A 25,235-nucleotide genomic window follows, 5' to 3' on the forward strand; every position below is an offset into this window, starting at 1 on the left:
TCAGAGACTCACAGTACATATCCACAAATCCCATGACATACTCTTGCAAGAAACACTCTTTTGCTTGGCTTAATCCAGTATTTCATAAACAGATTTAATCACAGAGCTCTTGTTTTGAGTCTCTCCTATGAAGAATCAGTGTGCAACAAAATGTTGTTTGAGAAATGCTTCATTTTATTCCCTCACTTCTCTCAACTAGAAAAAATGCTGCAGTAGTTCCAGAACTATGTATTTTTCTGGATTTAAGTTCTAGGTCACATTGAAAGTAGACTGCCCGTGTTTGAGTCTTGAATTCATTATTTACTTGCTACACAACTTTGAGCAAATTACTCTATCCTTACCTTAGTTCTCTTTTGTGTAAAATGAAGATAATTGGTACAATTTTCAATAGGGCCGCTGAGAAGACTAAATGGTAATAGGCATAGAAATTGAATTCTACTCTTTCTGCTTATAATGACATTATCATTACTATTTTTTTAAATTTTTTTTTATTTTTTATTTTTTTGACAGGCAGAGTGGACAGTGAGAGAGAGAGAGACAGTGAGAAAGGTCTTCCTTTGCCATTGGTTCACCCTCCAGTGGCCGCCGCAGCCAGCGCACTGCAGCTGGTGCACCGCACTGATCCGATGGCAGGAGCCAGGTACTTATCCTGGTCTCCCATGGGGTGCAGGGCCCAAGTACTTGGGCCATCCTCCACTGTATTCCCGGGCCACAGCAGAGAGCTGGCCTGGAAGAGGGGCAACCGGGACAGAATCCGGCGCCCCGACCGGGACTAGAACCTGGTGTGCCGGTGCCGCAAGGCAGAGGATTAGCCTAGTGAGCTGCGGCGACGACCTATCATTACTATTATTATACAAATCCAAAAGAACCATTATCTAGGGTCTACAAATCTTTATGTAAGAATTTTACTTGGGACACAATTGACTCAAGCTAGATTTGTCCAACCTGCACTGAAATAAATCATCCTGTTCTTATTTTGAATCATCACTGCTCTGTAACACCTGACTTTAGATTCACTTTATTATTTATTTGAAAGAGAGAGAAATATATATATATATATATATATATAGAGAGAGAGAGAGAGAGAGAGATGTCTTCACTTCCCAAATGCCCACAACAGCCAGGGCTGGGCTAGGCTGAAACCAGGAACCTAGAACTATATCCATGTCTCCCACATGGGTGGAGAGGCCCAAGCACTTGGAACATATTCCTCTGCTTTCCCAGGCATATTAGGATGGCACTGGATTGGAAGTGGAGCAGCTGGAACTTAAACTGGTGCTCACATGGGACGTTCATTTAACCTGCTACACCACAACACCATTCACCACCCACCCCCATTTTTAAAGATTTATTTCATTATTTATTTGAAATGCAAGTTTAGAGGAAGGGAGGGAGAGAGGGAGGGAGAAAGAGGGAGAGAGAGGGAGAGAGAGAGGCAGGGAGGGAGGGAGAGAGGGAAGGGGAGAGAGAGAGAGAGAAACATCAGACTTTAGGACAGGAGTTCCATCACTGTTATTTATTTATCACTGAAATCAACTGAGAAATGTGTTAAATGTTCTTCTCCCATTCCTAACACTTATGACATTTATAACACTTATGACAATTACAAAGTATCAATACCGTAACAGAAAAACCCAATGTTGATAGTTCTACTTTAAATATAAACATATGTGTTTATGATATTTCTGCCATTACACATCAAACCTCACTGAAATGAAAACTACTGGACAGGTGTAAGCCTCGTGTTAACCATTTATGCTAAGCACTTAGAGTTCTCTAGTTCATCCGTTCTCCTTTTGTTAGAATAGCTGTGCATGTTGGGGTGAGAACCAGCATTAATCCCATTTTCTCCCATTTTCTAAATGAGGCCTTCAAGGTTACGGAAATTTTATTTTTATATTCCTGAGAGTGGAAGTGGAAGGACAGATGCTAGTTGTGAGGGTGAAGGGAAACATGACTGGGGTGTTTCCAGGATTAGTAGTCATTGTTAAGATGCTTTTTTTCGGCGGGGGGCACTCAGATCCTGCCTAGAAGAACAGGCATAGCAGCCCTTTCATGAGAGTGGGTTCGAATGGGATCTTTTAATTTCCTAAGAGGAAGGCCAATGTTTTATCCTTGAGTGATGTAGAGAAGATCATGGTGGAACTGACTTGGGATAAATGAAAGTTTAGTGATAGAAGAAACACATGGTGTATGGGCCCCTGAGTTTTCTCTGTGTATCAGTCCTCCTTACATCATCTCTATCCAGAGAGGAAGGGCAGGTTAGGCGCTCTATTCAGTGTCCCACGCCTCACTGCAGGCAGCTGCTGAGAAACAGGAAGGATTCTGATTATGATAAAAACACTGCACGAGCCTATCCTTGAAAACTTAGACCTATACTGATGGGGAATGTACATGGTACACTCATTCACTAATCACCTTCAGTGCCCTTACAAACCTCCTGATTTACAAGCACTAAGCTTGCAGGCAGATGTTGTTGTAACTCATGTAATAACAGAAGTGATTTTTATAGAGCAAAGCACAAATTCTCCTTGTAGAATTTTTACTGCAATATTGTCTTTATTCTCTGGTTTCTTGGCTGCATTCTCTCCATTCATGAGCAGCATGTGATTTCCTTACAGTTGGGAAGAGTTGGAGTTCTAAAAGGATCCTGTAACATCCAGTGGGCAGCAAATGTGTGTTGAATGAATGGATGGAGTAAGCAAATGAAATGTTTCTCCTCGTATTTCCCAGGTAAACTATTTGGAATTCATGTTGCTGGACAATTGTTTGGTCTTCCACTTTGTGTACGCATTGAAGATTGATTTTTCTAAAAGTCAACAATCAATTTGGAGCACTTTTGAAAGCCACTCTTTCTAAAAGTCCAATATATGATGTAAATATGATAAAGCATCTTCTTTCCTACGCATTGCTCTCTTCTTCTCTTCTTCAGAACAATTTCATATTTGACAAAAGCATGAGGAACGGCACCTCTCAAACACAATGCAGACAAACTGCCCACTGCTATTTAATGAAAAGGAAACAAAATTGATCTTACTTGGTACTTCTATTTGAATAAAAATATTTTTAAACCCTCAGGCCAGAAAACTTCCCTAGCGTAATATTGAATGATTGCTTGACATTTCTTTCTTTATAAAAATATCAATATCAACTCTCTAATATATGAGTTTTATCTTCTTTTGCACAAACCATAAAATAATTGTTAGTATATACAATATACAAAGCTCTGTATTGCTGGAGGTCTTCTCAAGAACTTATAATCTGAGATTTATCTCAAAGGGAATAAAAATGAAGTTATAAAAATATTTCTATTGGCAATGTACTTTTTCCTGCTGTTTCACAGAACCAAAGGAATAGAAGAATGATTCACTGGGAAAGCATTTGTTAATAATTTACATATAGAGTATCTTGGAATATTTTTCCTGCAAATGACTTTCTACTGATGAATCTTCCCATAGCTTCTAATTCAAACCATGTATTCTGGGTTTAATATTAGGATTCACTCTTAACTGTCTTGCATGAAGGGCAGAGAATAGATCAAAGACCCCTATGATGACAATAGAAAATAGTTATGAAAAGAAGAACTCAAACCAAGAGAAACATGTCATCGTACATTTCACTATGGACAAAATTGGCATGAGGCTTGTTCTATCAGCATCTGTGAATCCAGGTTAAAAGATTCTTTATGAAAAAAATAATCTTTTAAAACCTCAAGAAAAGCTTTATTTCCCAGCCCTTCATCTTTCGTTGATTTTGTCATTATTGCCATCAAGAATGCAAAGCAAATCATCCACCAGATTTCCAGATCAAGACTCACTCTCCCTTTTTTGGTGTGTGTGTTTTCTTCCCAAATTAAATGAACAACGCCGGTTCCAGTCCCGGCTGCTCCACTTCCAATCCAGTTCTCTGCTATGGCCTGGGAAACCAGTAGAAGATGGGCCAAGTCCTTGGACCCCTGCACCCACGTGGGAAACCAGGAAGAGGCTCGTGGCTCCTGGCTTCAGATTGGCACAGCTCCGGCCGATGCGGCCACTTGGGGAGTGAACAAACAGAAGGAAGATCTTTCTCTCTGTCTTTCCCCCTCACTATCTGTAACTCTAACTCTCAAATAAAATTTTAAAAAATCTTTTTTTTTTTTTTTTTTTTTTTTTTTTAGCATCCAAATCCTTTATTTTATACCCAACAGAAAGACACCCTGAGGGTGTAACTCTATGGATTTATGTACTGATATAGTATGTAAATAAAAATAATATACATATTCTTGATGTTCTTTCTAACAAAGAGAACATTTTGGAATTAATTTGAGAAGGTTAGAAGCTATCCAAAGAAAGCATGGGTTTCTGCTTGTCTTCTTTTTTTTTTTTTTTTTTTTTATCTTTTATTTAATGAATATAAATTTCCAAAGTACGACTCATGTGTTACAATGGCTTCCCCCCCCATACCGTCCCTCCCACCCACAACCCTCCCCTTTCCCACTCCCTCACCCCTTCCATTCACATCAAGATTCATTTTCGATTATCTTAATATACAGAAGATCAGCTTAGTATACCTTAAGTAAGTATTTCAACAGTTTGCTCCCAAAAAAAAAGAAATGAGGTCATGCAAAACCTGAAGAGGCAAATGCTCAAGATCTAGATGATGACAGAGGTATGCTTCTGTTTTCAAGCCTTTGCCCTGACTTCCCCTCCATTTGTAGTGCCATCCTCCTCTTTTGGAAACCTTTCCCTTCCTTAAAAAACAGCCCTTCTTTTATTATTCAAGTTATAATTATCCTACCATTTGCAACCAAGTGGATGAGACTGGAGAGGATTATGCTAAGTGAAATATGCCAGACCCCAAAAGACAAATATGACATGTTTTCCCTGATTTGTAGCTAATACATACAGTACAAAAAATTTAAGTATATGAGTGAAATTGACATCTTGGGATTTGGTTATTGTTTATAACTCTTGTCTACATTCCTGCTGAGCAGTGGTCTTTCCACTGTTTTCTTGTTGAACTCTTTATGGAGCATTAAGCTTGTGACTAAAAAGCAAATTAAAAATATGCTATCATGAAAATTAGGAAAGAAAGGAAGGAAGGAAGGGGAAGGGAGGTGGGAAGTGTCATTATATTCTTAGAATTCTATCTGTGAACTACATGAAGTCTATTCTCTTTGTATTAATAATAATAATAAAAGAAATTGCTCTCTCCCAGCTCTTCCAGTTCCATGGTTCTACATTTTTCTTTTTTGTAGTAATCCCATGAGAGTTATCACATACAGGCTTGTATTACAGAAATTTATTTTTTTAGCAAAAAATTTCCTTATAGTTCCTGAAACATCCAAACTATATTTGCTTTTATTTTTTGTTTTTGTTTTTGTACTCTTTCTCTGAATAGGTCTCAATATCTGTTTATTGAATGGATGATCGGATAAGTGAATGACTGTAGCAAATGACTGCGTCAAAACTCCAAGGAAAATGTACTGTTTACCACAAGTTAACAAGTCTTTTCCTATGTATTCTACTTCTTGATTCCTGTCTGTCGCTCCCCCTCTTCGTGGAGGAGCAACACAAGACCCTGCGCTGTTCTTTTCGTCTGCTCGGCCCTCCCCGGGTTTGCTGCTGGTTCTTCCCGGGTTGGCTACTATCCCTTCCACCTCCGTGGAAGGGCAGTTCCCCCTGGCCACATTCCCCACTTCCGCAGGGGAGCGGCACACCGCCGGCCGGCTTTCTCGGGGGCTGCACGGGTTCCCTTAGATGTTCCCCATAGATGTTCCTGGTGCATGCCGTCTCTCTCCTCCTTTATAGTCCTCCTCCGCCAATCCTAACTCGGCTGCCCACACGCCGAGTACGCTGCTCTCCTCCAATCAGGAGCAAGTCCTACAGTTTATTAGTTGAACTGGAGGCAGCTGTGCGGAAGCTGTTTACTTCTCTCCCAGCGCCATATTGTGGGAGAGCAGATGCACAGAATAAGTCCTAATTCCAGTAACTCAGTCTAGTCCGGTTGCTCCCCACAGATCCCCCTTTCTTTTTATTTTTTTGGCGTTGATACGCGCCTGTCTTCGGTGTCCCGCGGCACACACTCTGCTCTACTTGCTAGAGTTGCCACAGTCTCTAACAAGTCCTATCAATCAGGCAAACCGAATCCGGGTCCTCTCTTCGCCATGTTGTGAGGAGGTTTTTAGGCGCTGATGCGTGCCTGTGTTCGGTGCCCTGCAACGCATGCTCTGGTCGAGCCTGCAGGGGCTTACAAGCCCTATCAGGCAAACCGAATCCAAGCCTTCTCATTGCCTTTTTGTGGGGAGGCCTTACTGATGTTAATTCGTGCCTGTCTTCGGTGACCTGCGGCGCATAAGCTGCTAGCCGCCCAGGTGCTCATCGCCTCACTAATCGGGCAGACCGAATCCAAGCCTTCTAATTGTTGTATTGTAGGGAGGCCTTTCTATTTCTCTATTTCTCTATCTCCGGGCATTCCTATTTCTCCCATTTTACTTCTGTCTGCCAACATTCCCATTTCTCTCACTCCACTTCCAAACTTCTGTTTCTCTTATCCCCGCAGCTTCCCGGCTGAGCCGCTTCAGCCCGCGCCTCTTTCATCTGCGCAGCTTCCCGGCTTTGCGCGGCTTGGCTTCGCGCGCTCCGCGGTCTCCACGCCCTTCGCGTCTGCACCACGGCCTCGCGCCAGCCCCGTTCCCTATCTATTCACGCCCCGTGCTCTCTCTGCACGCGGCGGCTTCCGCGAGTAACACAGCGTAGCTTACGTGTCCGCCACTAGCATTCAATCTAAGTTCCCCAGGCTAGCCTGGCGAATTCAACCCAGCATACGTCTCCGCCCCACGGTTTGGCTTCCCGTCCTTTGCTCCCCGGGCTAATCAGACGGATCCCAATCTGGCTTACGTTTCAGCTTCTGGTTTCAACTTTTCGCCCCCTATTCCCGGGCTAACTTGAGAATCCCAAAGTGGCTTTCGTGTCCGCCTTGGCCTGCCCCCCGCGGCTTCAATTTCCCTAACATTTTTCTTTACCCGGTATGTTTCCCTAAGTTTTCTTCCAACAATATTCCTCCCTCATTTCTCCTGGCCTCTCCCCACAGTCCGCGTCCGAGTCTGTTTGTTCTAGCTTTCACTTTCGCTTTCGACCTTAGAGATTTCTCCCAGCTTTCCCCCGTAGTCCGTATCTGAATCTATGCCTAGGCTTTCAACAGCTTCCTCCAGCACCTCTTTTGTCCGGCTTTTCCCTAGGCTGTTTGCTAGTCTCTCTCTCTCCGGTATAGTCCGCATCCGAGTCTGTTTGTTCTAGCTTTCACTTTCGCTTTCGACCTTAGAGATTTCTCCCAGCTTCCCCCCGTAGTCCGTATCTGAATCTATGCCTAGGCTTTCAATAGCTTCTTCCGGCACCCTTTTTCGTCCGGCTTTTCCCTAGGCTGTTTGCTAGTCTCTCTCTCCGGTATTTTCCACTTCTTCCCGGTCTTTCCCTCCTAGGTTTCCTATCCGTGCTAGGTTTCCTATCCGAGTCAGGTTTCCTATCCGAGCTAGGTTTCCTATCCGAGTCACGGCACCATTATGTCGCTCCCCCTCTTCGTGGAGGAGCAACACAAGACCCTGCGCTGTTCTTTTCGTCTGCTCGGCCCTCCCCGGGTTTGCTGCTGGTTCTTCCCGGGTTGGCTACTATCCCTTCCACCTCCGTGGAAGGGCAGTTCCCCCTGGCCACATTCCCCACTTCCGCAGGGGAGCGGCACACCGCCGGCCGGCTTTCTCGGGGGCTGCACGGGTTCCCTTAGATGTTCCCCATAGATGTTCCTGGTGCATGCCGTCTCTCTCCTCCTTTATAGTCCTCCTCCGCCAATCCTAACTCGGCTGCCCACACGCCGAGTACGCTGCTCTCCTCCAATCAGGAGCAAGTCCTACAGTTTATTAGTTGAACTGGAGGCAGCTGTGCGGAAGCTGTTTACTTCTCTCCCAGCGCCATATTGTGGGAGAGCAGATGCACAGAATAAGTCCTAATTCCAGTAACTCAGTCTAGTCCGGTTGCTCCCCACACCTGTCAGTTATTATCACCACCATCTTACAACTTAGTAAACCATGGATCAGAGCAGGTGGATAACTTTTCAACCTCAGACAGCAAGTACATGGCAGGGCTGATATTGATATACAGGTCTCAGGCTTCCCACCTAGCATTCTTTCTGTTGTCTCCTTTTGCTTTTTATATTAATTCATTCTCTTTATACTACAGAGTTTATTTAAAAGTTTAATGCCTGTATATTGCACATGGTTTGAGGAAAGACCACTGAGGTTGTTCATATTCTTAAAGAGCTAATTCAACATCTTTCTATGTTTTAATGAGTCTTTGAAGAGCCAGTGCCACTAACGTTTCATTGGATGTTACCCGTCTCAGGTGGGGGCTGCATCAGATGATAAACGGCCTGTATCTACCTCCAGAAAGCAGTTTCTCAGTCCTTCTTACCTTGCTTTATGGACATATTTTTTCAAATATCAAACAGATATTCATACATTAAAATGCTTCCATTTTCACACAACAGTTGATTTTTATTATAAATAAGGCTCCTATTACAGTTTGTTTATTATTCATCACACTCCAATATTCATCTGAACCACAGTTATTTGTATATGCCTTTGAGTACTGGATTCTCCAATAACTATGTGGTTACAAAATAATAATATCTCCACTTAAAAGGTAGCCTGACAGAGCGAAATGGGGCTTACCTTGGAGTCTGATGACATGAGACAAAACCCAAGTGGACTATCCGTCTTCCATGGAAACGCTGCATGTCGCTGGGCAATTCCTCAGTGTACCGCATGTGCATCTTCATTTTTCCATCTACAAAACGAAGGGATTGAAAGTCTGACATCTAAGTTCTTTCCAACTCTTAAGATTCTAGAGTTTATTTGGTCTTTTTTTTTTTAAATAAACCTTACAAAAACTTTTATTTATTTACTCTCATTGCATTGGGCACTCCCCAAAGGCCCACAACAGACAGCGCTGCACCAGGCTGAAGCCAGGAGCTCAGAACTCAATCCGGGTTTCTCACCTGGGTGTCAGGGACTGCAGTACTTGAGCCATCGCTCGCTGCCTCCCAGGTGCACGTTAGTAGGAAGCTGTATTGGAAGCACAGAAGCTAGGAATGGAGCGAGTCACTGCAATACAGGATGCAGGCTTCGCAAGCAGTATCTCAACTGCCATACGCAACATCCATCTCTTATTTGGTCTTTTAGTTCAGTAGGAAAGTACTGTTCTTCCTAATGGTTATAGAAGGATTAAGTTTATAAAATTAAGGACATGTCCACTGTTGACAAGCTGTGTGAGATTAAATAAAATACGTAAACTCTCCCTTGGTTTGCACATGTATAAGATAGGGATGATATAACTTTTATTGTTTTTACCAGAAAGGTAGAGTTACACACAGAGAGAAGGAGAGGCAGGGAGAGAGAGGGAGAGGGAGAGGGAGAGGGAGAGGGAGAGGGAGAGGGAGAGGGAGAGGGAGAGGGAGAGGGAGAGGGAGAGGTCTTCCATCCGCGGGTTCACTTCCCAGATGGCCACAATGGCTGGAGCTGTGCTGATCCGAAGCCAGGAGCCAGGAACTTCTTCCAGGTCTCCCACGTGGGTGCAGGGGCCCAAGGACATGGGCCGTCCTCTACTGCTTTCCCAGGCCATAGCAGAGAGCTGGATTGGAAGTGAAGCAGCCGGATCTCAAACCGGTGCCCATATGGGATGTGGGCACTGCAGGCAGCGGCTTTACCTGCTATACCATAGCATCAGCCCCTACATGCAGTCTTTAATGATATCTGGCATACTATAAACAGTTTTTGGGATTTCATGTTTTTCTCCACTTAAGGCAGTATTTGTATTATTAAGACATGTTGCAGATATAGATCATTCATTTTTTGCTGTTGCACAATATTTCACCCTATGGATATGTCATGCAATAGTATTGATCCATTTTCATGAAAAATGAACATTTGGGCTGTTTGTAGAGGTTTTACTATTAAACCCACAAAACCAAACCAGCCATGAGCAAGGCTTATACTTTTCTGGTATACAAGAATTTTTTCTCCTTACTATTTGCCACTACCTACCCTTTTTTGTATATGCACATGTAAAATATATCAAGATATATATAAGCATATTTCAGTAAGTTCATGGAAAATGCATTTATCTTTCAATTCCATTTTCCACAAACTTTCTGGAGTAGCTGTGTGTCTTTAAGAAATAATGGACTGTAAAGACAGAATTGATTTGATAAAAGAATGAATGAACAAACAAATATATAAAGTTGTTTTATTTGTTAAGTAAATCATCCTATTAGGATTTTCTATTAATGAAGAAATCATCATATAGAATATTGAAAAGGCACTGAGCAAACTATTCAGGGATCCAGCTTCTAGTCATAGATCTATCACAACTGTGAAACTCTGGGCAAGTTAGTCTTTCTGGACATAAACACTAATATAAAGGGAATGATAATAATAATTTCTGAGTATTGTGAGGATGAACATGGTTTTTTTAAATAAAGTTTTAGACTGTGAATTGATACACATGCATATATGACAGTTATTACTCCTTATGGGAAAAATCATAAAATTTATTGATATTTTTAAAATGAGCCTATAAGATTTTCTTTCTTCAAGAATTTCTGAAGGTAGGGAGGGAACAACAAGGGACTAGAGAGAGTGAGAGAAGACAGTTCAGGGGCCCTAATTTGGTTCACATTATGTATTGGATGTGCAGTGTCAAGGTTTTGCTGCAAAAGCAGGCTATTTTTAACCTCTAGTAAGAATTTCTTTTTAAGTAGGGCAGCCAAGACAGTGCGTTACCCTTTCCAATCAGTCTGCCTAAATGAAATATTCATCTTTTGTGTCAAAATTAAATATGGTTGGGTACTAAGAAGGGGTAGAGTCTCCTGTGGGTGAATCCTTGAAAAGTCCTAGATGTAAAATAACTAGTGGAAATATCCATTTATATTAAATTAGATTGCATATTGCAGAGAAATGAGATTTTCTTGTTTGCTTCTATCTCAGATCCACATGAACAGGCAAAGGCAGAGGGGAAGCCTTTTATCCATCTGTTTCCAGACCTGTGTAATGGATCTGACTTGCTTGTATGTTGCTCAAAGTTAAAAGCTTTGGCTTCTGTTTCATCATCTGTAAAAAGGATTAATGACAACATGGGCCCACTGCTCGTGCTGTAGGACTAAGGATGGTATTGTGAGTGACAGCCCGTTGTAAAGGTTGGAGCTGATACTGATGTCACAGGAACTGAGTCATGTGATTTAGAATCAGGACACTGAAACTCACAGCACACACATGTATTTGTGTGATGAGAACCAGACCCGGGAGCAGACGCAGGAAGTGAGCAGTGGATGTTGCCTTCTTCCTGCTGACCTCACTTTTGCTGGGCGTGCCTCCTTCCTCGCAGGCCTTGTCTTCCTCGGTCACAGCCACCTGCTCAGGGTCTCGCACAGCAGATTTGGCTGTCCCTCTGCCCGACATGTTATCCTGCATCTCCTTCTACCCAGTGTGGCCTTGACCTATCCTTCCTAAAACAACTCCAAGGCTCAGCACAGCAAAAGCCAAAAGGATTGTTTGGACTGGTGTTCCCTCACAGCCTCAAGTACTGAGTTTTGATACAATCCCTGGATGAAGTTTCCATGGCCACAGAGACCCACTGACAGGAGTGAGGAAGAAAAGATCCACTCGGAAGCTTTAACTTTTCCACACGTTGTGCAAGGTCATTGTGACATTTTACATATTCCAGGACCCCTCTGGAAAAAGCACAGGCCTCTCTCAGCCTTTGACAAGGCCTGTGTGACAAAGTTACTATGAGATCATTGTTAATGAGTGTTCATGGAATAGCCTTTATGGCTTTAATTCCATGTCTCACATTCACAGTGAGAATTTAAATGTATCAGGAGAAGAAATAAAGTTCCTTAAGGAAAAAAGAGATGTTTAAAATTTTTAATTAAATATGGACAAGCATGCCTGGATTGGAAGTAAACAGAAAACCTACTCTAAGAGTCATTTTGCCTCCCCCTCTCTCTTGGGGCCCTATATAGTTTTTCTCACATGGTTTCAGCTTCTCTCCACATTATTCTCCGTACTTTTCTTCATATTTTCCAGGATAAATCCCAGAAGAACTTAGCTTGGCTGGCTTAGCTCATAATTACTGCCCTTGTTGGACAAGACACTTGAACAAAGTCACCTAGTAGGTTTCCAGTCCACCCACTCTTAAACCAAGCAGCAGCCCAAATGTGCCTGCCTGGGCAGGGCTGAGGGTTTTCAGGTTTTCAGTAGATGAGAAAATGACTGGCAGATCCAGGACATTGAAGTGTCAGGGCCCATTGAGCGTGAGGGAGGGAAATTGCTTTGGGTACATCGATGTCTTAGAGAGGCCCCATCAAGACACCATGGTACAGTCCCTCCTTCTCTCATCTCTACCTTGAACAAGGCTGTTCCTGCAGATGAGACATCTCTCTCTCTCTCTCTTTCTCTCTCTCTTTCTCCCTCTCTCCCTCTCTCAGATATATATTCAATTTCTCAAAAATGCCACAAAGAGGAGGGCAAATAGTAAGGGCAAAGCAGCTCCAAAGATTCAACTTAAGATTGCTGGAATTTTGATCCAATATTTAGTTTTATTTTTTAATTAATTTATTTATTTGAGCAGTAAAGATGGGAAGATAGAGAGAGTAAGAGAGAGAAAGAGAGAGAGAATCTCATCTGCTGGTTCAGTTCCCAAATGCCTACAAAAGCCAGGGCTGGGCCAGGCCAAAGCTGGGAGTCAGGAGACCAAATAGCCTCTCACATGGGTGGTAGGGACCCAGTAACTTGAGCCATCATCCCCTGCCTCCCATGGTGCATATTAGCAGGAAGCTGAGACCTGGCATGTGACGTGGAATGCAGGTGTCTTGGGCAGCATCTTAACCACAAGACCAAACACCTTCCTTGCTGGCTGAAATTTTATTTCCCAACTCAAATCCAAGATGCTATTCTTCCACTTACCAACTATGATAACTTGAAAAACTTAAGTACTTATTTAAGTATTCACTTCCATGCTTTTGTGAGGATTAAATGGGGGAATATACGCAAAGTCCTTTACTCTGCCCTCAGTATATTCAAGTGTTCCATGTATTTTAGCGATTTTTATTGTTTCTGAATGATTACTTCATTGGCTAACTCTCTAAACATGTAACTTAATTAACATCTATCAGTGTTTTATTTGTGCATATTTCATGAAAGCACTTAAGGAGCACCAAATTGACTTCAAATTTTCAAAATTAAAGTGATTTTAAAATTTTAACAACCAACTTATTTAAAATGCTATTTCTTAAACAAAACCAGTCCCCACAATTGCATAATCTTAGAGTATCCATGAGTGTTAGCATTGCTTTAAACTGTAGACTAAAGAATTTTTTTTTTTTTTGACAGGCAGAGTGGACAGTGAGAGAGAGAGACAGAGAGAAAGGTCTTCCTTAGCCGTTGGTTCACCCTCCAATGGCTGCCGCGGCCAGCACACTGTGGCCGGCGCACTGCGCTGATCCGATGGCAGCAGCCAGGTACTTATCCTGGTCTCCCATGGGGTGCAGGGCCCAAGCACTTGGGCCATCCTCCACTGCACTCCCTGGCCACAGCAGAGAGCTGGCCTGGAAGAAAGGCAACTGGGACAGAATTCGGCGCCCCGACAGGGACTAGAACCCTGTGTGCCTGCACCGCAAGGCGGAGGATTAGCCTAGTGAGCCGCGGCACCAGCTTAAACTGTAGACTAAAGAAATTTTAAAAAAATTCATGATAATGAATATATGCTGTTGAGGTGGAATTTCACTTGAAAATAAATTTATAAATACTGATAAAAGCTCAGCTTTTGAATAGACTGAGATATTGTGCCAAAAAGAAATTGTCAAGTTTTAGAAAGCATATAGTGCTTAAAGGTTATGAATCTGTGTAATTTTTATGTGACATTTCTTCTCAAAACAAATATAAGACTTTTTTCTCCTTGAATGAAAAATTCTGTGCTAACTCATATCCTTCCCAAACACTCCTTGCCCTGCAATAACTTATCAGTGTGTATACAGGATGGGAAACAAAAAGGTAAGGAAGTAGTTTTCAGTTTCAAGTTTCCACAGGGTTATTATAAATAACAACCAGTGTGTTTGAACAATGGGGTTTTCTAGTTGACTTAATTTTTGACTTCCCTTTGAATTAACCAAAATATTTTTTTCATTTTGGTCCATGTTAAAAGATGGTGAATTTAAGTGAATCTTAGATAGTTTGGGTTTGTTGGGTGTTGAACATGGCTGTTAATTCTCACACAGGAATTCCAGAAACATTTGTTGACTGGCTTCTCAACTACACATGTATAAGGTAGAGAGCACTGGGCAGAAGATGTCAGCTCCAGGAAATTCTTTAAAACACAGTTTTCAAACACTTTTTATAGCAGCTCACAATAAAAAAGCCAAACACACACACACACACACACACACACACAAACCTATTTCACATCACTAGTTGCTGTCAACAAACGTGTTTGTGTGTGTCCATATAAACATCTGAAATGAGAATTCTGTAGGACTGCACTTACCAGCTGCAATGCATTCTGATTATTTTTGGCCTTTTCCATTTCATTTTTAGAACAGAATGCTATCTGTGACCTTTTGAATTGATTTCAAGACCTATCAATAGATCATGACCTTTAGTTTGAAATATGTGGCTTTAAAAACAAATGTGTTATAGCAACATATTTTCTTGTCATTTTGTATAAATCATCTAAGTGTTGGACTCAGGAAAAAAAGGTTCTGTAGCTGCTGCTTGAACCTGCTATACCACAATGCCAGCTCCAGAATTTCTTGGTTAATACAAAATTTTTTTTGACAGGCAGAGTTAGACAGTGAAAGAGACAGCGAAAGTTATAGACAGTGAGAGAGAGACAGAGAGAAAGGTCTTCCTTCCGTTGGTTCACTCCCCTAATGGCCGCCACAGCCATCACTGCGCCATCAGAAGCCAGGAGCCAGTGCTTCCTCCTGGTCTTCCATGTGCTTGCAGGGACCCAAGCACTTGGGCCATCCTCCATTGCCCTCCCAGGCCACAGCAGAGCTGGACTGCAAGAGGAGCAACCGGGACTAGTATCCGGCACCCCAACCAGGACTAGAACCCAGGGTGCCGGCACCACAGGCGGAGGATTAGCCAAGTGAGCCATGGCGCTGGCCAGTTAATACAAATTTTAATATTTGGATTAAATGAAATCAGCATTTTATTACTATTACTTAAACAGCCACTTATCCCAATAATATGAACTTAAAAGTACTAGATGATTTACCAAAGTGATTTTTGAAAATAAAGTTTCAATCAATGATTACACTAAAAATTATGATCTTAAAGTACCTGACATGAAATTAAGATTAAAAAAATAATCCAAGAAAAAATAGGTCATTATGCCACTGACTCCTTTAAGCTCATGCTAAAGTCTGCTCTTCTGCTACTCCTTTGGTTTTGCTGTTTCCTAACATTAGGGGTTACTTCTGTAGCTTCCACTACCTTTCCCTGCAATAGGGTACACAGAGCATGTGTTCTAGAAGAAAACTCATGAACAGAGAGACACTTGGAAGATCAAACTTTCAAGATCTGAACTTAAGACCTCAAAATTGCTTCTTTTTCTTTCTCCGGCTCCTTGATTAAGGGCTTAAGTTACAGTATTATAGGTATGGATGAGTACTGTAGTGCCAAGGGTATAGCACAAAGTTCTTAGAGGACCTGGAATGCTCATTGTCAAGTTCTGAACTGTCCTTTCAAGCAGGCAAGCTCCCAGTGTTCACTGAGTACCTACTACACATTTTGCCACCCTCATGTTTCTAAAACTATGAAAAACGAAACTGTCTTGGTATGTATTCCAAAACCTCAATTTTTTTTCTTGTGGCCGCCATGTGGCTTTTCAGAGAGTCTGATGGAGACAGTTGTGCAATCTAATCCTGGCCCTCCAGGCACAGCATGTTCCTGGTGGTACAGGAAGTGGTGGGCAGGTCTAGTCTCACACTGATTCCCAGGCCTGACTCACAGAGGCTGTATGATTGAGGACTTACCCCAGCCATGGTTCCTTATTCCAAGGCAATAAAGCCCATATGGCCATTTGGGCTGATGGGTTTGCACCCTCTGGTATCTGCTCCACTGTTACTGTCATACAGAATCACAGGGCATTAGTGATTGCCTGGTGAGGTACAACCATGTAGGGTTGGTCCTGGTTCCAATTCCAACTGGCTTTGTGAGGCAGAGTGCATTACTTGAGGCCTCCAGGTGCCAGTCCTGTCTGTGATATGGAGGCAATAGTCCAGTCACCCCTCCTCATCTTCAGGTTCTATATCCAAAGATTCAACCAACTATGGAATTGGACAAATACTGCATCCGTGCTGAACATGGACAGACATTTTTTCTATGCAAATACAACACCTTTTTGGGGACTTGAGCATCTGCAAATTTTGGTATCTATTGGGATCATGGAACCAACTCCCTAAGGATAACTGTACCTACCAAGTAATAATTAGATTAAAAAATAAGAAAATGCGCCAAATGCCTATTATCTGCCAAATAGCATTCTGAGAACTTTTTATTTCATCCATGTTAACTCCACAAATCCTCTCAACAACTGTGTTTTGGCTAAGTTCAAGTGTGAGGGAGGTGCTGTTACACCATTTTCATCATAAAGAGAAGTAATCTGAGATTGATTTGCACAAAAGTGAGCAGGGATTAGCATCCAGGAAGCCTGGTGCCAGAACCTATGCTCTTAATGCAAAGTAGTCAGGTGGGAGTTTAGGAACATAAAACTGTTTAAAAATGGTTCTGCTAGCCGCAAAATCCACTCAAAGGATATGTAATAATTTTTCCTTGATACCAACTCTCAGCCTTATGCTAGGTGCTGTGGGAAAGCAAAAATAAGTAAGACATTGTTGCTATATGTCATGGGAAGTACAATTCACTGGCATCTCTACAAGGAAAAGCAATACACATTGATTGCTACAGGAACTTGGGGGTGGGAGTTTCTGGTGTTGGCTGCTGATCAGCTGAGGGTGAACTAGAATGAGAGGAGAGGTCAAATGTTATTTATTGAACTGAACATGCACTGAATGTATTTGTTCCTCATTAATTCACTCCACAAATGCTTATTAAGAATCTATCTTGTGTCATGTGTCCTTGGGCAGGCTCTGAGTCCTCATCTCAGAGTTCACATCTACTGTTTGTCTTTTTTTTAGGTATTGTCTTCTTTCTGAATTTTGTTTACTGACTATGTTCATTAATAACTCCTAACATTAGTGTTCTAGGGCAGAGAGTATAAATATAGTTTCTATGTGTGTTTTAATTTTGTTTTAAATCAGGATAACAAACTATTAAGTAAAAAATGTTCTTCCTACTCTGATGAAAATACCTTGCAAAGACTTGGAAGGCCAGGTTTGAGCTTGTAAATATCAGCCTGGAGGACTGAATGAGAATTTGGTAGTTTAGAGAGAAAATACTATCCTCTCCTCTGTGTGTGGTCACTCAGTAAGGGACCTTGGCGATATGCCACCTGCATGCAGAAGTTTTGTGCACCTCTCCATATCTTACCAGCAGCCACTTCTTGGCCATCCTTTGGGCCTACGCTAGCCTGTCCTGCAGAAGACTGACCCAGGGAAGAGAAGTATGATAGAGGTCATTGGTAAAGAAATTCTAGTTTCTAGAACCTGAGGCACGGTCTAGATGTAGGGACAGAGGCTGCAAGTACGCACATCTTTATTGCCTCCTGGGGAGGAGTGGATGGAAGAGTCAAGTGTGTTGCCTTTAAGCTGTGGACCTGAAAGCAAGGCCCCATTTGCCTTGCGTTTAACAGTAGCACCTTATATCTTGTGCCTTTTATCTTTGCATTTCTCAGGTGAATAATGAGAACTATATGTTCCTATAAGATCTCTGCCTTAGAATTTCCAAATAGTTATTGTCTTAGGCCTTGCCAAAAAGGGAAAAAACAAAAAATAAAAAAAAAAAACAAAAAATGTATTTATCACTCTTGTCTTACTGAGAGCTGCTGCTAATCTCAGATTTTTAACAAACCTAAACCAATGCAGGTGCTGCTAACTTTGCTGTGAATTCTGTAGATACTGTCTGTCCTCATAAACCCAAGGCCGCCTCTAATTTGCTTTATCACTTCTTTTTTTTAGTTTTCTGCAATTTATTTCTTTTTTCTAATCATTACTTTTCCATATCTAATTTGTCTTTAGTTCATAGGCTGCTTCATAGCACCCCATCATTTGTAGTATATTTTAGCTTGAGAATTATAGAAGACCAGGTTTTAAAAAATGTTATTAATGAGGCTTTTCTAATTCAAAACCATACATTAACCCATTATGCCAGGCATCATGCTTGCCCATAGGAAGATCTAGATGAGTAAGAACCAGTTACAGGGGCCAGCGCTGTGGCTCACTTGGTAAGTCCTCCGCCTGCGCGCTGGCATCCCATATAGGTGCCAGGTTCTGGTCCCGGTTGCTCCTCTTCCAGTCCAGCTCTCTGCTGTGGCCCAGGAAGGCAGTGGAGGATGGCCCAGGTGCTTGGGCCCTGCACCCTATGGGAGACCAGGAGGAAGCACCTGGCTCCTGGCTTCGGATTGGCGCAGCGCCGGCTGTGGCGGCCATTTGGGGAGTAAACCAATGGAAGTAAGACCTTTCTCTCTGTCTCTCTCTCTCACTATCTATATCTCTACCTGTCAAAAAAAATAAAAATAAAAAAAAAGACCCAGTTACAACATACAAATTTCTCACAGGTGGTTGAGAAAGACAGGTCAGCAAATGGATTATAATGAAATGCAGGAAATCCTACTACAACGGGCTATGTGAGGAGAGAGGACTGAAAATCTGATGCCATCTGGAGAAACCCAAGAAGCTTTTACTGACAAGCTGGTACTTCAGCTAGCACTTCATGGTGAGTCGGAGTTTGCCATACTGGTGAGATGACCATCACTGTCCATTTTCCTTTTTAATTTTTTTTTTTTTTTGCACTTAGTATGATTCATGAGATGTCTGGACTTTATGTACCCATTGCTTACAAAATCTAGATGTTGTGTTTTCACTCTTCAGTCCTGTGTCTCATATTTGGGAGACACTTTTCTATATAGGTCTCAGTGTTAGCTCTGTGAAATGAGGACTAATACTGTCTACCTTATGGAGTGGTTTTGAAACAGCTCTCAGGGCACAACCAAGTCAGGGTTCATTTTCTTGGGATGTTAAGAAGTCCTGAGAAAGCAGGGCAGATCTGGTACAGAGACATTAGGATGGGGCCAGGGTCCTGGGCTCCTATTAACTTTCTCTTCTGCCCCTGTTAACATATGGTTTTCCTTATCATGCTTGTTGAGTAACGATCATAAGACAGGCATTCTACCTCCAGCCCTACACCCAATTCAGGAAGAAGGAAGAGGGAAGGATTAAGGAAAATGTAGTGCTAGAAAGAAAGAAAACTTTTACCAATAAATTTCCACCTGATTTCTGCTTATGTGTCACAGACCAGATGTTTTTGTGTGGTCTTCCCTGACTGCAGGGAATCTGAGATTCTAGCTGCGCATTTGGCATCCTGAGCAGCACTGGGGTTACAACACTAGAGAGAAGGAGATTGGATACTGTGTAGATGATCGGGAGCCTCTGCTATAGTCTCCCCTCCCGTCCCCAACACAACTAATCCTCAGTGGTTAAAGAAGATACTCAATAAATGTTTGTTCAGTTGAAGTGAGAAAGTTCACACTGCTGCCCTGGACGAAGTCACCATCGTTTCTTGCTACAATAAGAACCTTGTACTGATCTCCTACTCTACACTACTGCCTCTTGACAATCTATTTCTCATCAGGAGTCAAAGTGAACTTTTGTAAGTTGACCTAAATGTAAGAGTGAACACTATAAAATTCTTAGAAGAAAACACAAGGGAAAAGCTACATGATACCAGATTTGGCAATGATCTCTTGGATGATACCAAAATATAAGTAAAAAAGAAAAATGACTTAATAGGCTACATAAAATTAAAAAAATTTTCTGTGTATCAAAATATATAATCAATAGAGTGAAATGGCAATATATATCATGGGAAGAAATATTTGTAAATTGCATTTCTGTTAAAAAGTTAATATCCTGAATAGATACAGAAATTCTACCATTCAACAACAACAAACATGAACAACCCCATTTACAAATGGGAAATTTATTTGAAAAGATCTCTAAAGATATGAATATACTAGTGGCCAATATTCACATGAAAAGATGTAAACATCACTAAGCGTTAGGGAAATGTAAATCAAACCCAGAACGAGATACCATCCCACATTCATTGAAATGACCACTATTAAAAAACAGAGAATATAAGTGTTGGTGAGAATGTGACAAAATTGAAAAACTTTTATATGATTGGTGGAAATGTAAATGATGTAGACACTATGGAAAACAGTATGGCAACTTCTCAAAGTGTTATAAACAGAATGACCATGTGATCTGGCCATTCCACTTTTGGGTATAAACCTACAAGAAGTAAAGGTAGAGTCTTGATGATATGTGTATATTCACATTCATAGCATCACCATTGTCTATTCACAAAATCCCAGACATGGCAACCCAAGTGTCTGCCAATAGATAAATGGCTAAACAAAACATAGTATTTACGTACAATGGAATGCCATTCGGTCTTCAAAAGGGAGTAAATTCTGACACAGGCTACCACATGGACATTATGCTAACTGAAATAAGCCAGTCCCAAAAGAAAAATAATGCATGATTCTACTTATATGAGACACATCAAACTCATAGAGACAGAAAGTAGAATGGAGGTTGCTAGGAGCTAAGGGAAGGGGTTAATGCGGAGTTGTCTAATGGTTGTAGAGAATCAGTTTTGCAAGATGAAAACATTTTGGAGTTTGGAAGCAGAACAAGGCGAATATACTTAATACTATTGAATAGTACATTTAAAAATGGTTAAGATGGTAAATTTTATGTTGTGTGTATTTTACCACAATTAAAAAATATATGTCAGATCATGTTATTTGCATGTGTAGATCTTATAAAAGCTTTTCACTGTAACAGAAGAAAATTCAAATGACCTCTCACAGCCTGCAAGACACAAACTTGGCAGTTGCCTGACTGCATGTAATAGTATTCTCTCTATTCATGTTTCAATGTCACCAACCTTTTCATCTATTTTAAATCTGATAAGCTCACTCCTGCCACACGGCCTTTGCACTGCTCTTCCATTTTCATGGAACATTCTTTGTCTTAGCACACTTGGCTCCTTCTTATCATTCAGGTCTGGGCTCAAATACTTTCTCTTCAAATAGATCCTTCACCAATTCTGTCTAAGGGTGCCCCCTGCCACACTGACTGCTACATTGCCTTCCTTAATTTATTCATAGTGCTTATCACTATGTGAAACTGTAACTTGTTCTTGGGGCTGGCGCTATGGTTTAGTAGTCAAGCTTCTATCTGCAGAACTGGCATCTAATACAGGTGCAGGTTCGTATCCTGGCTGCTCCTCTTCCAATCCAGCTCTCTGCTAATGGCCTGGGAAAGCAGTGGAAGATGGCCAAGTGCTTGGGCCCCTGCACCCACATAGAAGACCCAGAAGAAGCTCCTGGATCCTGGCTTCAGATTGGAAGCCCATTTGGCCTGGGCTTTTGGGGAGTGAACCAGTGGATGAAAGAACTCTGTCTCTGTCTCTTCCTCTGTCTGTAACTCTGCCTCTCAAGTAAGTAAGTAAATAAATAAATAAATAAATCATTAAAAAATTGTTCATTATCTGTCTCCTTCAGCAGACAGTAATTCAGATGAAACCAAAGACTTTACTTAATTACTGTATTCTCAAGACCTGAAAGGCTTTGACATTTAATACTTATCAGTTATTGAAACTGGAAATATTTATTGGGTCCTCATTTTGTGCAGGTAAAGCACTACTAGACAAACATATATAAATATTATGTGAACAACTTTGTAATAATCTGCTAGTAGGTATAGCTTTTCTAGGACTGGAATCTTAAGGGCCACGACCTAGTGAGGAGTGCCTGCTTTGGAGGGAGGACAGAGGTGAGGGATGTCATGGGGCTTTGATGACTCATGAGTCCCTGTACCAAGCTTCACCCAAGTTAGTCTAACCATAGACTTAATCTTAGCCAGTTCCTTCGCATGCTTAAGCCAGTTTCAACTGTTTTTTCTTTATTTAAAATTTTTTATTTGTATAATTGAAGATATTTCATGTATCTCATAGATATAGTTTAAGAACCTAATGACACTTCTCACCCCATCCTCCATCCTTCCCTCACTTCCAACCTTCCTCCTATTTCCTTTTTTATTTTTCTTTTAATTTTTTTGATAATATACTTTTCTTCCTTTGAGAACAATTTTTATCATCAATTGAAGAAGCACCTAAGGAAACAAGAACTGCCACTTGGAACACAGTGTCCTAACCCATAAACACATAGCAGAGTTGCAAAGAGCTATAGACTCTTCCTGCATTGTCAATGGATCACATGTATGCACAAAAGAAGTTGGAGAAAATTGTATTTTCTTGAGTTCTTAGAAAGGAGAGAAAATATATTTAAGAGAGAGAGAGAACAGAGTCAGCTAGGATAAAGTTGTAATTGCTCTTTGTGTGAAAGGGAAGTTTCCTCATTAATCCAAAGGAAAAAGGAAAGAAGTGATGATAGAGGTATGAGATACCAAAATTAAGCCAGCCCCATAATACCCAAAGTACCAAACTTACAAAATGCTTGGTGCCTGTGGATTTGTGTGGGTTAGGGGCAGAGGGAAGTGGGGGAGACCTGGTGCAGAGGCTGGGTTTAGTGCCTGGGATGGCATGATGTGGAATTCGGGCAATACACATGGAGAAGTCACAGAAAATATAGGGTAGGTGCTGGACATCGCTCTAGCTATAAATTTGGGGTTTGGATAATGTTGGCCCAGATTTCCCAGGGGCAAAGGGCTTAAGATGGTATCTAGTGCATAGCCATATTTTCTTCTATTGCAGTATATATTCTCTGTATAGTACATTTGATTTGTTAATATGAATAACTATATATGTGTGTGTATATATATGTATTATACCCTTCTCACTTTATACATAAAATTCCTTTATTTTACACAGACCTTACTTCCCAAATCTTTCAGACTATTTTAGGAGGTTTGGCGTATTCTATGCATTTCAACCTATTTTAGAAGCAACAATCTGATGTTCTATAATTCTCATGGACTATGATGATGCCCTCTCAATGCTTTCACAGGAAATTGTTTTCCTCCTAAAAACATGGCCTAATGCCGGAACCTGATACATACTTGGGCCAATGGTCAGTGTCAACTCCAGAAATGTTATGAATTTCCAACATATTATATAATCCAACCTTTCTGAAATGACTGATGACTATTATAAAAGGAAGAAATAATCACAGTGCATGCTGTGACCCATGTCTTGTCACCATTGTAAACTAGAAGAGAGACACTGGTCAGTATCTGGACATGGGGCTAAGTCAAACAGGATGTGTGTACGGAGCTTGACATGTTCTGGGTGCAGTGGCTGACAGACCTTGGGCTGCACGATGACAGTACTTAGGGATACTGGTTGTACCAATCTCATATTCTTACCATTCAGTCCTTTGCCATTTATGTGGTATAGAGTAGAGCATAGAGAGATGGAGAAAATATGATCTCCATGGAAGTGGCAGAACGTGGTGGAAGACATAAGCTTGGGTTCGGTCCTAGTTTCTTCCACTTTACACCTCTGTACTCTTTGCTTCCTTTGTGAGCCTCAGTTGTTTCATCTGTAAAATGGTGATAGTTAATATCTACTGCAGAATTTTATAAGAAGTAGAAATAAAGCATATAAAGTAGTTAGCATAGTGTCAGTATTTGTATGTTATTACTATTACCATCAATGTATCCATGAACTTATTAATTGATGTTAAAGGCAGAATAAATAACAAAAATAAAAATGGTAGAAGAGATTATAGTAAAAACAGCCAAGATGCAGCAGAAAACATCTATACAAAACTACACGCATCATGTAGATGGTTTCATATAAATGTTTTGATTTTGATCTGACTTCTCTATTTTGATTGACAGTCTTGACTTTCCAGTTAGTAAGCTGAAATAGAGGCAGTTGGGTCTTTTTCCTTGATAAAAATGGGGTAGTCCACCTCACAGAAGGACGATATATGTTCTTAATGAAGGTTGTACTATGTATAAAGCAGGTAATACATGGTTGTTTATATTTCTTTAATAATAAAAAGAAATTATTTTGAAAAAATTCAGTTCAGCATGGGCCATCAAAAGAAGGAGATACCTTTCTCTGAAGGGAGGAGAGAACTTCCACTTTGACTATGGCCTTGTCTAAATAAGATTGGAGTTGGTGAACTCAAGAGGCTTCCATAGCCTTGGCAGCTCATGACAAGAGCCTCGGGTGATTACTGACACCATAAACAAGAGTGTCAATTGTTAAGTCAACAATTGAGAGTAATTGTGCACTTACACAGGATTGTGTACAGGAGTCACTGTGCACTTACTCCCCCTGTAGGATCTCTGTCCTTAATGTGTTGTACTATGTGAATTAACAATATAACTAGTACTCAAACAGTACTTTATACTTTGTGTTTCTGTGTGGGTGCAAACTGTTGAAATCTTTACTTAATATATACTAAACTGATCTTCTGTATATAAAGATAATTGAAAATGAATCTTGATGTGAATGGAATGGCAAAGGGAGTAGGAGATGGGATGGTTACAGGTGGGAGGGAGGTTGTGGGGGGGAAAGCCGCTGTAATCCAAAAGTTTTACTTTGGAAATTTATATTTATTAAATAAAAGTTTAAAAAAATCAGTTCAGCAAAGTATCAATAGTTTCTATAAAGCAAACAATTATGACCTTGAAGATATATTACATATATATATTTCTTCTAATGTCTGACTCCAATAAAACACAGTATTTGAAAACAATGCAATCTAAATTATAGTTAAATTCTGCTACAGATTTTTGGAATGACAAATCTGAAACATTTTGAAATAAAAGAAAAATAGAGTTCATCAGAAAAATCCTTGAAATTTGACAAATGTTTTAAGATGGACTAAACCAAAAGTTAATATTCAGTGTTTTTTCTTCTTACTATCTGTTGAATTCTTTACTTAGTGGAGGGCTAATCTTATGATTATAAAATAAATTGAAAGTATGTCATTATAAAAATTAAAAGAAAGACTAAGAAAGGAAGTAGGAGGGAGAGCAGAGTG

General features: G+C 40.9%; 1 long non-coding RNA gene across 3 annotated transcripts in view; it reads left to right on the plus strand.

Moving 5' to 3' along the window:
- LOC103349468 (uncharacterized) overlaps positions 1 to 23,948 on the plus strand; it is an 87,590-nt gene extending 63,642 nt beyond the window's left edge. For 2 of the 3 annotated variants that reach the window (XR_011390542.1, XR_007920665.2), the window contains exons 5-6: positions 2,622 to 2,733; positions 3,877 to 4,128. This is a non-coding gene — a long non-coding RNA (uncharacterized lncRNA). Of the gene's footprint in view, positions 1 to 2,621; positions 2,734 to 3,876; positions 4,129 to 18,764 lie in introns of those variants that run through there. The other variant, XR_007920664.2, reaches the window with a different exon arrangement.
- The last annotated feature ends 1,287 nt before the right edge of the window (positions 23,949 to 25,235 follow it).

The sequence above is a fragment of the Oryctolagus cuniculus genome, chromosome 1 (assembly GCF_964237555.1).
Source record: "Oryctolagus cuniculus chromosome 1, mOryCun1.1, whole genome shotgun sequence".
NCBI lineage: Eukaryota > Metazoa > Chordata > Mammalia > Lagomorpha > Leporidae > Oryctolagus > Oryctolagus cuniculus.